We start from the raw sequence: 15,675 nt of genomic DNA on the forward strand, positions 1-15,675 counted from the left end.
TTACAGGCCCTTGAGATGTTAGAGTATTTTAAAAACCTTCTGAAGATGCATACCAAAGTTTTCCAAGAGGATTTTATAATTGGTTTAATGTAAGGTTTATCAGATTCTAAAATAGTACAGTTACTAGGGCAATTTTATGTGAGAGACTATTTTGTAATGTAGTGAATGGTACATTTATAAGAAATGTGACTGCCAATATATTTTTATAGCTAATCTTTATAAATTCTAAAGTTGAGTTTTTAATGATTATTTTAAATGTTTATATAGTTTGTTAGTAAAAAATATTTTGCATCTCAAAGTATCATTTTTATATTATAGGAAGTAAAGTTTCCAGATTGGCTAATATTTGAATTGTAAGTTTTGTATGCAGTTTATCCAGAGTTCAAAAATGCTGTCAGCACACCGGTGTTTAACCTCTGTATTCCAATTTGTATACACTTTGAAATTGTACTGCAAAACTATTGTGTGCTTCTTATACAATATGTATCATATTGTTGTCTATGAAATTAAAGGACATTTGATAAAATTAAGTTTGCTGAATGTAAAATATATTGCTTGATATATGAATGACAAGCTTCCTGATAGCCACTGTGTTAATTATACTAACTATAATGCATTTCTAGTTTTAAAATGAGGATAAATTTACAAATCTGGGCTACACTATGTATTTTATTTAAGAAGGGGATATGTTTATATGTTTTGATTCAGTCAGAACCAATTATAACAAAATGAAGATAGCTAAATATTTTGTTCTACACGTGTTTAGGACATGGTTAAGGAGCCTGTCATGTAGAAATCGTAACCTAACAGATAAATTTGTGATTAATCCTAGTAAAAATTTTCATTAACGGCATCTTTTAAAATGGGATTTTGTTGACCTGGTAGCAGTTTATGTAAAGAAAGATAAAGTTTGATCACCAGTGGGATTACTTATATCCCTGTCCTGTGTAAAGCCTGAGTCTCAAAATAGTCACCCATTAGGCTAAAGAATATTAGGAGGTATGGGGTCAGTGGGTTATATCCAGAGTGTTTTAAAAGATAATATATTGGGTAGGTGTTGTGTTTGGCTCCAGTAGCCTAGCTCTTAGTACCTTAACAACTGGACATCCACACATATTTGTAAATTCTCCACAGCCTGTTGCTCACCAGATCATGTTACCTAGTTTAGCTATATGTAACAGGCATGGGCAAGCCACTGAGGATTCCATAAATGCATACCAAATTATCTTTCTAGATGTTTTTCTAATTTGAATTCAGTGTGGGGCTTATGACACTTTAAAGGTGATTGTAGTACAAACCTGAAATTATTAGACTTCAGAAATTCATCAGACCAAAGAAATTAGTTCCTTAGTTCAATTTACTATTTTAAATAATCAATTTACTAATTTGTTATATGATGGAAATGCATTATTGCCCACGAACACATCTTGAGCATATAAAATATGATAACCCTTTAATTTTACTGAACAGAGCAGGGGTCCCCAACCCCCAGGCCATGGACCAGTATGGGTCCATGGCCTGTTGGGAACCAGGCCACACAGCAGGAGGTGAGGAGCGGGCAAGCGAGCAAAGCTTCATCTGTATTTCCAGCCAGTCCCCATCGCTCACATTACCTCCTGAGCTCCGCCTCCTGTCAGAATCTAATGCGGCAGCATTAGATTCTCATAGGAGCACAGACCCTAATGTGAACTGCGCATGCCAGGGATCTAGGTTGCGCGCTCCTTATGAGAATCTAATGCCTGATGATCTGAGGTGGAGCTGAGGCGGAGATACTAGCGCTGGGGAGTGGCTGCAAATACAGATTATCCTTAGCAGAGAGGTTTGACTGCACAGAGACCATAATAAATCAATTGCCTGCAGACTCATATCAAAACCCTATCAGTGAGTGGCAAATGAAAACAAGCTCAGGGCTCCCACTGATTCTGCATTATGGTGAGCTGTATAATTATTTCATGTATTACCATGTATTAATAATAGAAATACAGTGCACAATAAATGTAATGTGCTTGAATCATCCCAAAACCATCCCCCCCGGGGTCTGTGGAAAAATTGTCTTCCACGAAACCGGTCCCTGAGGCCAGAAAAGTTGGGGACTGCTGGAATACAGCATAAAGAATGGGCATGTTTTAGAGCTTTGGAAATCTTACCATATACATTTAGTCATTCAGCAGTTATTATGTTGAAGTTACTAGTTAAACCTGTGTTTTTCTCCAGTTAAAATGTATTATGCCTTGGACACTACATAACGATTAAGAAAAAGACATAACAATTGTAGATATTTATGCACCCAGCATAGGAGCACATCAATACATAAGGCAAATGCTAACAGCCACAAAAGGGGAAATCAACAGTAACATAATAATAGTGGGGGACTTTAACACCCCACTTACACCAATGGGCAGATCATCCAGACAGAAAATTAATAAGGAAACAAGCCTTAAATGAACACTAGACCAGATGGACTTAATTGATATCTTCAGGACATTCCATCCAAAAGCAGCAGAATACATTTTCTTCTCAAGTGCACATGGAACATTCTCTAGGATAGATCACATCTTGGGTCACAAATCAAGCCTTGGTAAATTTAAGAAAATTAAAATCATATCAAGCATGGTTTCTGACCACAACACTATGAGATTAGATATCAACTACAGGAAAATAAAGTGAAAAAAAAAAACACACAGAGGCTAAACAATACACTACTAAGTAACCAAGAGATCACTGAAGAAATCAAAGAGGAAATTGAAAAATACCTAGAAACAAATGACAACAAAAACACACGACCCAAAACCTATGGGATGCAGCAAAAGCAGTTCTAAGAGGGAAGTTTATAGCAATTCAATGCTACCTCAAGAAACAAAAATCTCAACCTAACCTGACACCTAAAGCAATTAGAGAAAGACCAAAAAACAAACCAAAACAAAAAAAAAAAACCCACACAGTTAGTAGTAGGAAAGGAATCATAAAGATCAAAACAGAAATAAATGAAAGAGAAATGTAGAAAACAACAGCAAAGATCAGTAAAACTAAAAGCTCGTTCTTTGAGAAGATAAACTAAGTTGATAAACCGTTAGCCAGAATCATCAAGGAAAAAAGGGAGAAGACGCAAATCAATAAAATTAGAAATGAAAAAGGAGAAGTTACAGGGCCTCCCTGGTGGCGCAGTGGTTGAGAGTCCGCCTGCCGATGCAGGGGACACGGGTTCGTGCCCCAGTCTGGGAAGATCCCACATGCTGCAGAGCGGCTGGGCCCATGAGCCATGGGCCGCTAAGCCTGCGTGTCTGGAGCCTGTGCTCCACAATGGCAGAGGCCACAGCAGTGAGAGGCCCGCGTACCGCAAAAAAAAAAAAAAAAAACAGGAGAAGTTACAATGGACACCACAGAAATACAAAGGATCATAAGAGACTGCTAGAAGCAACTATATGCCAATAAAATGGACAACCTGGAAGAAATGGACAAATTCTTAGAAAAGTACAACCTTCCAAGACTGAACCAGGAAGAAATAAAAAATATGAACAGACCAACTGCAAGCACTGAAATTGAAACTGTGATTAAAAATCTTCCAACGGGGGCTTCCCTGGTGGCGCAGAGGTTGAGAGTCCGCCTGCCGATGCAGGGGACGCGGGTTCGTGCCCCGGTCTGGGAGGATCCCACGTGCCGCGGAGCGGCTGGGCCCGTGAGCTATGGCCGCTGAGCCTGCGCGTCCGGAGCCTGTGCTCCGCAACGGGAAAGGCCACAACAGTGAGAGGCCCACATACCACAAAAAAAAAAAAAAAAATCTTCCAACGGGGGCTTCCCTGGTGGCGCAGTGGTTGAGGTCTGGGAAGATCCCACATGCCGCAGAGCAGCTAGGCCCGTGAGCCATAGCCGCTGAACCTGCGCGTCCGGAGCCTGTGCTCTGCAACGGGAGAGGCCGCAACAGTGAGATGCCCGCATACCGCAAAAAAAAAAAATCTTCCAACAAACAAAAGCCCAGGGCCAGGTGGCTTCACAGAAGTCTATTAAACATTTAGAGAAGAGCTAACACCTAACCTTCTCAAACTCTTCCAAAAAACTGCAGACAGGAAAACTGCCAAACTCATTCTACGAGGTCACCATCACCTTGATACCAAAACCAGACAAAGATACTACAAAAAAAGGAAATTACAGACCAATATCACTGATGAACACAGATGCAAAAATCCTCAACAAAATACTAGGAAACAGAATCCAACAGCACAGTAAAAGGATCATACACCATGATCAAGTGGGATTTATCCCAGGGATGTAAGGATTCTTTAATATATGCAAATCAATTAATGTGATACACCATATTAACAAATTGAAGGAGAAAAACCATATGATAATCTCAACAGATGCAGAAAAAGCTTTCAACAAAATTCAACACGCATTTATGATAAAAACTCTCCAGAAAGTGGGCATAGAGGGAACCTACCTCAACATAATAAAGGCCATATATGACAAACCGACAGCAAACATTATTCTCAATGGTAAAAAAAAACTGAAAGCAAGTCCTCTAAGATCAGGAAGAGGACAAGGATGTCCCCTCTCACTGCTATAATTCAACATAGTTTTGGAACTCCTAGCCACAGCAATCAGAGAAGAAAAAGAAATAAAAGGAATCCAGATTGGAAAATAAGAAGCAAAACTGTCACTGTTTGCAGATGACATGATACTATACACAGAAAATCCTAAAGATGCCACCAGAAAACTACTATAGCCAATCAATGAATTTAGTAAAGTCACAGGATACAAAATTAATACACAGAAATCTCTTGGATTCCTATACACTAACAACAAAAAAAATCAGAAAGAGAAATTAAGGAAACAATCCCATTTACCATTGCAACAAAAAGAATAAAATACATAGGAACAAACCTACCTAATGAGGCAAAGGACCTGTATGCAGAAAACTGTAAGACACTGATGAAAAAAATCAAAGATGACACAACAGATGGAGAGATATATCATGTTCTTGGAGTGGAAGAATCAACATTGTGAAAATGACTATACTACCCAAAGCAATCTACAGATTCAATGCAATCCTTATTGAATGACCAATTGCATTTTTCACAGAACTAGAACAAAAATTTTTACAATTTGTATGGAAACACAGAAGACCCTGAATAGCCAAAGCAATCTTGAGAAAGAAAAACAGAGCTGAAGGAATCAGGCTCTCTGACTTCAGACTATACTGCAAAGCTACAGTAATCAAGACAGTATGGTACTGGCATAAAAACAGAAATATACATCAATGGAACGGGACAGAAAAGCCGAGAGATAAACCCAAGCATCTACGGTGACCTAATATATGAAAAAGGAGGCAAGAATATACAATGGAGAAAAGACAATCTCTTCAATAAGTGGTGCTGGGAAAACTGGACAGCTACATGTAAAAGAATGAAATTAGAACGCTCCCTAACACCATACACAAAATAAACTCAAAATGGATTAAAACACCTAAATGTAAGGCCAGACACTATAAAATTCTTAGAAGAAAACATGGGGACTTCCTTGGTGGCACAGTGGTTAAGAATCTGCCTGCCAATGCAGGGGACATGGTTTGAGCCCTGGTCCGGGAAGATCCCACGTGCTGTGGAGCAACTAAGCCCATGTGCCACAACTACAGAGCCTCTGCTCTAGAGCCCACAAGTCACAACTACTGAAGCCCGCACACCTAAAGCCCGTGCTCCACAACAAGAGAAGACACTGCAATGAGAAGCCCGAGCACCTCAAAGAAGAGTAGCCCCTGCTCACCACAACTAGAGAAAGCCTGCGCGCAGCAGTGAAGATCCAACACAGACAAAAATAAATAAATAAATTTTTTTAAAAAATAAGAAAACATAGAACACTATTTGACATAAACTGCAGCAAGATCCTTTTTGACCCACCACCTAGAGTAATGAAAATAAAAACAAAAATAAATAAATGGGACCTAATGAAACTTCAAAGCTTTTGCACAGCAAAGGAAACCATAAACAAGATGAAAAGACAACTCTCAGAATGGGCGAAAATATTTGCAAATGAATCAAACGACAAAGGATTAATCTCCAAAATATACAAGCAGCTCATGCAGTTCAATACCAAAAAATCAAACAACCCAATCGAAAGATGGGCAGAAGACATAAATAGACATTTCTCCAAAGGAGACACAGAGATGGCCAAGAGGCACATGAAAAGATGCTCAACATCACTAATTATTAGAGAAATGCAAAACAAAACTACAATTAGGTATCACCTCACATCATCAGTAAGTCTACAAACAATAAATGCTGGACTGGGTGTGGAGAAAAGGGAATCCTCTGGCACTGTAGGTGGGAATGTAAATTGATACAGCCACTATGGAGAACAGTATAGAGGTTGCTTAAAAAACTAAAATCAGAATTACCATATGACCCAGCAATCCCTCAGGGCATATACCCTGAGAAAACCATAATTCAAAAAGACACACGCACCCCAATGTTCACTGCAGCACTATTTACAATAGCCCGGACATGGAAGTAACCTAAATGTCCATCGAAAGATGAATGGATAAAAAAGATGTGGTACATACATACGACGGAATATTACTCAGCCATAAGAAGGAATGAAATCGGGTCATTTGTAGAGACATAGACAGATCTAGAGACTGTCATACAGGGTGAAGTAAGTCAGAGAGAGAAAAACAAATATCGTATATTAATGCATATATGTGGAATGTAGAAAAATGGTACAGATGAACCAGTTTGCAAGGCAGAAAGAGACACAGATGTAGAGAACAAATGTATGGACACCAAGGGGGGAAGGGGGTAGTGAATTGGGAGACTGGGATTGACATTTATACACTAATACAGGGGTCCCCAACCCCTGGGCCATGGACCAGTACTGATCTGCAGCCTGTTAGGAACTGGGCCACACAGCAGGAGGTGAGCAGTCAGTGAGCGAGTGAACTTTTATCTGCCGCTCCCCATTGCACACATTACCACCTGAACTATCTCCCCTGCCCTGTGGAAAAACTGTCTTCCACGAAATCGGTCCCTGGTGCCAGAAAGGTTGGGGACTGCTGCACTGATATGTATAAAATAGATAACTAATGAGAACCTGCTGTATAGCATAAGGAACTCCACTTCGCTGTACAATAAAAACTAACACAACATTGTAAAACAACTGTACCCCAATTAAAAAAGAAAAACAGAACCACAATGAGGTATCACCTCACACTGGTCAGAATGGCCATCATCAAAAAATCTACAAACAATAAATGCTGGAGAGGGCACTTCCCTGGTGGCGCAGTAGTTAAGAATCCACCTGCCAATGCAGGGGACATGGGTTCGACCCCTGGTCCAGGAAAATCCCACATGCCACGGAGCAACTAAGCCCGTGTGCCACAACTACTGAGCCTGCACTCTAGAGCCCACGAGCCACACTACTGAGCCCATGTGCCACAACTACTGAAGCCCATGTGCCTAGAGCCCATGCTCTGCAACGAGAAGCCACCTCAACGAGAAGCCCACGCACCACAACCAAGAATAGCCCCCGCTCGACCCAACTAGAGAAAGCCTGTAGGCAGCAACAAAGACCCAATGCAGCCACAAATAAATAAATAAAAACTTAAAAAGAAAACAATAAATGCTGGAGAGGGTGTGGAGAAAAGGGAACCCTCTGGCACCGTTTGTGGGAATGTAAATTGATACAGCCATATGGAGAACAGTATGGAGGTTCCTTCCTTAAAAAACTAAAAACAGAACTACCATATGACCCAGCAATCCCACTACTGGGCATATACCCTGAGAAAACCATTATTCAAAAAGATACAGGTACCCCAATGTTCATTGCAGCTCTATTTACAGTAGTCAGGACATGGAAACAACCTAAATGTCCATCGACAGATGAATGGATAAAGAAGATGTGGTACATATATACAATGGAATATTACTAAGCCATAAAAAGGAACGAAATTGGGTCATTTGTAGTGATGTGGGTGAACCTAGAATCAGTCATACAGAGTGAAGTAAGTCAGAAAGAGAAAAACAAATATCGTATATTAACGCATATATATGGAATCTAGAAAAATGGTACTGATGAACCTATTTGCAGGGCAGGAAAAGAGACACAGATGTAGAGAATGGACTTGCAGACATGGGAGTGTGGGGAAGGGGAGGGTGGGACAAACTGAGAGAGTAGCAGTGACATATATACACTACTGCATGAAAAATAGTCAGTGGGAAGCTGCTGCATAGCACAGGGAGCTCAGCTTGGTGCTCTGTGATGACCTAGAGCCGTGGGATGCAGGGGCTGAGAGGGAGGCTCAAGAGGGAGGGGATATTGTATACATAGAGCTGATTCACTTTGTTGTACAGCAGAAACTAACACAACATTGTAAAGCAATTATACTCTAATAAAAAATATGTATTATGCTTTGGAATATAAAGTTGTCGTAACTGCAGTTCAAATTCCCAGAAAAGATGCTGAAATGATATAAAGTGAGTAAATTTGACCCGGGACTTGATATCTAAGTTAAAGGAAAAGTCACAGGTTATAGTGAAATGAAATAATATCAAAGTATGTCACAATCTAATTGCAGTAATCATATAATATTATTTACTCTGTTATACAAAGTAGGTTTTTATTTTTAATAAATACTGCTTTTTTTGCTATAAAACAAAGTAAAGGAACACTTATATCAAGGTTGTAGAATTCAGAAGGTCACTCTAGGGAGTGTTTGGCGAAGTCTTTTTTTTTTTTTTTTTTTTTTTTTAATCAAACCTTCGCCCCCTGCAGTGGAAGGGTGGAGTCTTAACCATTGGACCGCCAGGGAAGTCCCTGGCAGAAGTCTTTGAGGGAGTCAGTTGGAGGAGGTTTAGGCCATTTAACTTTTTTTTTTAAGAGAGATTCTGATAACTCAATCCCCTTTTATCAGTGTAAATTTCTTTTTTTTTTTTCTTTTTTTTTGTGCAGTACGCGGACCTCTCACTGTTGTGGCCTCTCCCGTTGCGGAGCACAGGCTCCGGACGCGCAGGCTCAGCAGCCATGGCTCACGGGCCCAGCCACTCTGCGGCATGTGGGATCTTCCCGGACCGGGGCATGAACCCGTGTCCCCTGCATCGGCAGGCGGACTCTCAACCACTGCGCCACCAGGGAAGCCCTATCAGTGTAAATTTCTTTGTAGCAAACATAGATAGGCATTAGAAGCCAAGTCTTTGCCCTTTCATGGTTGAAATCCTTTTCCTCAAAATTGACTGGATATATTTAATAGTTTGCTGCCTTCAATAAGTATATATGTTTTTAACTTAGGTAAATATTTGTCAGTTTAATTTATTATAAAATCTAGGCTTGGACTTCCCTTGTGGCACAGTGTTTAAGAATCCACCTGCCAATACAGGGGACACGGGTTCGAGCCCTGGTCCGGGAACATCCCACATGCCGTGGAGCAACTAAGCCTGTGTACCACAGCTACTGAGCCTGCGCTCTAGAGCCTGCGAGCCACAACTACTTAGCCCATGTTCTGCAACTACTGAAGCCTGTGCGCTCTAGGGCTCACGTGCCGCAACTACTGAGCCCGCGTGCTGCAACTACTGAAGCCCACAAGCTTAGAGCCTGTGCTCCGCAACAAGAGAAGCCACTGCAATTAGAAGCCCATGCACCGCAATGAAGAGTAGCCCCTGTTCACCGCCAACTAGAGAAAGCCCGCACGCAGCAATGAAGACCCAATGCAGCCAAAAAAAAAAAAAAAAGAAAAATCTACGGTTACCTATGTACATAACATACACAGTCTTACTGTTTCCTTAATATCTACTATTTATTGAGTATCTACTATGCATAAGAAACTGTAAAAGTAATGACATTCATTCATTCAGCAAATATTTATTGAAGGCCTTTTATATGCCAAGCATTACTAGGAGGAGTGACAAACAAGGCAGAGTTCTATCTCTTGTGGAACTTCGATATTAATGTCATCCTGTGAGATTGGTACTTACCTAAAGTTATATGAGTATTAATAACTAGGGATCTCAGATATAAACCTAACCTCTAGCCATTCAATATGAAATAGTAGCACATCCCCGCCCAACACACTCCTTTATCAAACGTGAGGGGGAGACTGTCTCTTTTGTGCTTTTCTGTATCCCCACAGTCTAGGGCAGGGATCACCTGGTTTAAAGGAATGCTCTACAGTGTTTGTTAAAATGAATGACGGTCTGGGGTTCAAACTCACTAAGGCACAGAGAGGTTTGATACTTTGCCCAAGGTTAAATGGTAAATAACAAAACTAGGGTTCAGACCTAGGTCTGATCAACTCCAAAGTTTGTGGTCTTAGCCACCAGAGTGTACCTTCTGTCTTGCATGTGTTAGAAAGTCTGAAAAGCTTTTTTCATTGAATCTTTCTGGACTCAACATCAAAGATTTAAAAAGTTCTATTTAAATGTGTCCACTAGATGGCAACCTCCATTTCAAAATCACGGAAGTTTTACAAACTTTTAAAAATAAATATATAGAAAACTACAGAAGTTAACATATCAAATCCTGTACATGCACCATCCATAACTAATAACTGTTAACATTTTGTTGCCTTTACTTCAGATCATTTTCTGAAGAGGAAGGATGTACAGATAAACTCCTCACCTTTCTTTCCCTAGTCCAATTTCCCTCCCTGAAGGAAACCACTATCATGAATTTAGTATGGAACCAGTCCATGTTTTTATATTTATTGTACGAATACATAAATAACACATGTCAGATTGTAGTACCTTTTTTACAACTTTATAAATGGTACCTTAATTCAGACCAAAGAAAACTTAGGATTCTAGCTATGGTAACTTAATACTTTGTTTTGGAAAAAACCTGAGCATCAGAGCATTATTTTTTCCAACTGACTACTCTTAGAATTTAATATCACATCTGGAAAAAATGCTTGCCAAAAAAATTTTTTTTAATTCATAAACACTCATCAATCCAAAAGATAAGAAAGGAGAGAAAAGAAACAGGCAGGACAAATTGCCCAAAATAAAATTATAGAAATCTATGTGTATTAGTAATGATAATAAATAAAAATGCACTGCGCATTAGTTAAATATTAAAAATTGTCACATGGAATTAGAAAACAAAATCCAGCTATATGTTGTTTATATAAGGGGTAAATCTAAAATATAAGGATACAGCAAGGTTGAAAGTAAAGGCATGGAAAAAGTTATACCAGCCAAATATTAGCCAAAAGAAAGCATTAGTATAACTATATTTATATTGAACAAAATAGCCTTTAAAGGAAAAAATTATTACTTGGGACAAAGATGGTCACTATAAAATGAAAAAAGATTTAACTCACTTGGAAGATAAAACACATCTAAACTTGGATACACCCAATAATACAGGGTCAAGATGTTAAGCAAAATGCAGAAATATAATGAGAAAGAAAAATTCACAATCTTAGTAGAATTTAACATACCTCTCTCATAATTGATACAAAAAGCAGGAAAATCATCAGTACAAAGACCTGAACAATAAAAAAAACTTGACCTAACATACTAAATTTCATAAACTGTAAGCCACCGTTGATTGTAAAGCAAGCTATATCTTAAGTACCACTAAGAAAGAAAAGCCACTGCCAGTTAAACTACGCCATGCCATTGATGGCCAGATGCATGCTGATTTCAGAGATGTTTAAATGTGAAAAACATACATCTTTTAACCAGTGAAATTTGATGTAGAAAGTACAACTGTAAATAACACATAAGAGTATTTATGAAAACAGAACCATATAATTTGGGCAGTAAAGTTAAGTCTCAACAGATTTCCAAAGGACTGGTTTCATACAGACTATGTTCCATTGATCTATGTGTGTCTATCCTTTCACCAAAACCACACTGTCTTGATTACTGTAGCTTCATAGTAAGTCTTGAAATCAGGTGGTATGAATTCTTCAAGTTTTATTTTTTATTTTTCCCCTAAAATTGTTTTGGCCATTCCAGTTTCTTTGCCTTTCTATATGAATTTTAGAATCAGCTGGTCTGTATCTATAAAAGAAGATCCTGCTGGGATTTTGACTGGGATTGTGTTAAAACTATACACAGATCAACTGGGGAAGAACTGACATTTAACAATATTCATCCAATTCATAAACACAATATATTTCCAATTATTTAGTGTTTGATTTTTTTTCTTCAGTGTTTTGTAGTTTTTGGCAGAGACCATGCACATATTTTGTTAGATTTATACCTAATTACTACTTTTCTTTTTTCTTATAGGTATTTTAAATGTTTAAATTTCAGTTTCCAACTGCTGGCTAATATATAAAAAGAGGAATTTTGTCCTGTAACCTTATTATAAATTCACTTATTTGTTCGAGGAGCTTTTAAAATAGATTTTCTTGGGGGGGAGGGGTTCTACTGAGATAGTGGCATTTGTGAATAGAGACAGTTTTATATCTTTCTTTAAAATCTGTATGCCTTTATTTTTTAAATAAATTTATTTATTTTATTTATTTATTTTTGGCTGCGTTGGGTCTTCATTGCTGCACGTGGCTTTCTGGCTTTCTCTAGTTGCAGCAAGCAGGGGCTACTCTTCATTGCGGTGCACAGGCTTCTCATTGTCTTCTCTTGTTGCGGAGCATGGGCTATAGGCGCATGGGCTTCAGTAGTTGTGGCGCGTGGGCTCAGTAGTTGTGGCTTGCAGGCTCTAGAGCACAGACTCAGTAGCTGTGGCGCACAGGCTTAGTTGCTCCATGGCATGTGGGACCTTCCTGGACCAGGGCTCGAACCTGTGTCCCCTGCATCGGCAGGCGGATTCTTAACCACTGTGCCACCAGGGAAGCCCTGTATGCCTTTATCTTGCTTTGTTGTACTGCTTAGGATTTCTAGTATAATGTTAAACAGAATTGGTAAGACTGGACTTTTTTTTTTCTTTGCTGCGCTGTGCAGCTTGTGGGATCTTAGTTCCCCGACCAGGGATTGATCCCAGGCCCTGGCGGTGAAAGCGCCAAGTCCTAACCATGGACTGCCAGGGGATTCCCACCACTGCTTTTCAACATCATACTGTTAAGTCCTAATGCAATAAGATAAGAAAAGGAAATTAAAGGTATACAGATTGGGAAGGAAGAAATAAAATCGTCTTTGTTCACAGATGATATGTTAATCTATTAGAAAATCCCAAAAGATTTGACAAAGAAACTCCTGGAACTAATAAGTGATTACAGCAGGGTTGCAGGATACAAGGCTAATATACAAAAGTCAATTTCTTTTGAATATACCAGCAATGAACAACGGGAATTTGAAATTAAAAATACAATACTATTTACATTAGCACCCCCCCAAAATGAAATACTTAGGTATAAATCTAACAAAATATGTACAAGATCTATATGAGGAAAATTATAAAACTGATAAAAGAAATCAAACAAGAACTAAATAAATGGACACCTGTCCACCATGTTAATGGATAGAAAGACAACATTGTCAGGATGGCAGTTCTTCCCAACTTGTTCTACAGATTCAATACAAGCCCAATCAAAATCCCAGCAAGTTATTTTGTGGATATCAACAAACTGCTTCTAAAGGTTATACACAGTGAAAAAAGACTCAGAATAGACAACACAATATTGAAGGAGAAGAACAAAGCTGGAGAGCTGGCAGTACCTGACTTCAAGACATACCATAGTGGGACTTTCCTGGTGGTCCAGTGGTTAAGACACCACACTTCCACTGCAGGGGCCACAGGTTCGACCCCTGGTCAGGGAATTATGATCCCACATGCCAAGTGGCCAAAAAAAAAAAAAAAGTTAAGAAAAAAGACATAACACAGAGCTACAGTAATCAAGACAGGGTGATATTCACAAAAGAACAGACAAATAGATCAATGGAACAGTACAGACAGCCCAGAAATAGACCCACATAGATACAGTCAACTGATCTTCAACAAAGGAGCAAAGGCAATACAATGGAGCAAAGACAGTATTTTAAATAAGTGGTGCTGGAACAACTGGACATCCACATTAAAAAAAAAAAAAAGAATCTAGACACAGACTTTATATCCTCCACAAAAATTAACTCAAAATGGACCACAGACCTAAATGTAAAGCACAAAAGTATAAAACTCTTAGAAGATAACATAGGAGAAAATCTAAATGACCTTGGGTTTGTCAATGACTCCAAAAGTATGATCCATAAAAGAAAGAATTGATAACTTGGACTTCATTAAAACTAAAAGTTTCTGCTCTGTGAAAGACAAAGAAAAAGAGAAGCCACAGACTGGGAGAAAATATTTGCAAAAGACATATCTAACAGAGGACTGTTATCCAAAAAATACAAAGAGCTCTTAAAACTCAACAATAAGAACCTGATTAAAAGATGGGCCAAAGACCTTAACAGACATCTCATCAATAAGATATATAGATGGCAAATAAACATGTGAAAAGATGATCCACATCGTGTCATCAGGGAGATGCAAATTAAAACAATGAGATACCACTAATACACCCATTAGAATAGCCAAAATCCAAAACATTTGTAACACCAAATGCTCACAAACAACATGAACTCTCAGTCATTGCTAATGGGAATGCAAAAATGGTGCAGACACTCTGGAAGACAGTTTGGCAATTTCTTACAAAACTAAACATACTCTTATCATATGATCCAGCAATTGCACTGTTTGGTATTTGCCAAAGGAGCTGAAAACTTATGTTTACCCAAAAACCTGCACACAGATGTTTATAGCAAATTTATTCATAACTGCCAAAACTTGGAAGCAACCAAGATGTCCTTCAATAGGTGAATGGATGAACTGTGGTATATCCAGAAAATGGAATATTATTGATCACAAAAAAGAAATGAGCTCTTAAGCCATGAAAAGACATGGCTTCTTCCCCCTCCAAGAAGGGGGACTTCCCTGGTGGTCCAGTGGTAAAGAATCCTCTTTCCAATGAGGGATTCGATCCCTGGTCGGGGAACTAAGATCCCACATGCTGGGCTTCCCTGGTGGCGCAGTGGTTGAGAATCCGCCTGCTGATGCAGGGGACACGGGTTTGTGCCCCGGTCCGGGAAGATCCCACATGCCGCGGAGCGGCTGGGCCCGTGAGCCATGGCCGCTGAGCCTGCGCATCCGGAGCCTGTGCTCCGCAACGGGAGAGGCCGCAACAGTGAGAGGCCTGCATACCGCAAAAAAAAAAAAAAAAAAAAGATTTCTAGCACTAACTCAAGTGGAGCAAGAGACAACCAAGAAGAATAAAATCTCCCCTAACTCCAGACCCAATCAACCCTACCATCCCTACATCACCCCACCACCCTACCCCAGGCCCCAGGCTCAGCACTAATGCCCTCATCCTCCTTCAGAGATAGGAGAAACAAGATGCATTATCTACTGCTATGTAACAAATTATTCCAAAACTTAGCAGCTTAAAACAACAAAATTTTGTTATCTCACAACTTCTGTGGGTCAAGAATTTTGAGTGTGGCTTGGGGGATGTCTCTGGCTTCAGGCCTCTCATGAGGTTGCAGTTAGGATCTTAGCCAGAACTGTGGTCTCATCTGAAGGTGTGACCTGGGAAAGATCTGCTTCCTAGCTCACTCATGTGGTGTGGTTTGCTTCTTCGTAGGCTGTTAGACCGACTATGACTGTAGGCTACTCCACAGGGCAGCTCATGATATGGCAGCCAACTTCCCTCAGAGCAAGAGAGCTAGAGAAAATGTTCAAGACAAGTCACAATCT

The sequence above is a fragment of the Hyperoodon ampullatus genome, assembly GCF_949752795.1.
Source record: "Hyperoodon ampullatus genome assembly, chromosome: 11".
Lineage (NCBI taxonomy): Eukaryota > Metazoa > Chordata > Mammalia > Artiodactyla > Ziphiidae > Hyperoodon > Hyperoodon ampullatus.